We start from the raw sequence: 758 nt of genomic DNA on the forward strand, positions 1-758 counted from the left end.
TCCAGGCAAGAACACTGGAGTGGGTTGCCATTTCCTTCTCCAATGCATGGAAGTGAAAAGTGAAAGTGAAGTCACTTAGTTGTGTCTGACTCTTCGTGACCCCATTTAAAAAATAATTTTTATATGTTTAACTAATATCATATATGGGCTTCCCTCGGGGCTCAGATGGTAAAGAATCTGCCTGCAACACAGGAGACCCAGATTTGAACCATGGGTCAGGAAGATACCCTGGAGAAGGGAAAGACTACCCACTCCATTCAGAGACGAACTGTCATGTGTGGGGCAATGTTTAGCAGTGGGCTCTCCAGATACAAAGGAACTTATTTACAAAATGGAAATAGACACACAGAAATAGAAGACAAACTTATGGTCATCCAAGGAGTAGGGGAGAGAGAAATTAGGAGGTTGGGATTAATATATACAGCCCGAATGCATGCATGCTAAGTCACTTCAGTCATGTCCGACTCTTTGCGACCCCATGGACTGTGGCCCACCAGGCTCCTCGGTTCATGGGATTCTCTAGGCAGGAATACTGGAGAGGGTTGCCATGCCCTCTTCCAGGGGAACATACATACACTGCTGCTGCTGCTGCTGCTGCTAAGTCGCTTCAGTCGTGTCCAACTCTGTGCGACCCCGTGGACTGCAGCCTACCAGGCTTCTCTATCCATGGGATTCTCCAGGCAAGAACACTGGAGTGGGTTGCCATTTCCTTCTCCAATGCATGGAAGTGAAAAGTGAAAGTGAAGTCACTTAGTTGT

Source organism: Bison bison, unplaced genomic scaffold (assembly GCF_000754665.1).
Source record: "Bison bison bison isolate TAMUID 2011002044 unplaced genomic scaffold, Bison_UMD1.0 scf7180017864365, whole genome shotgun sequence".
Taxonomy (NCBI): Eukaryota; Metazoa; Chordata; class Mammalia; order Artiodactyla; family Bovidae; genus Bison; species Bison bison.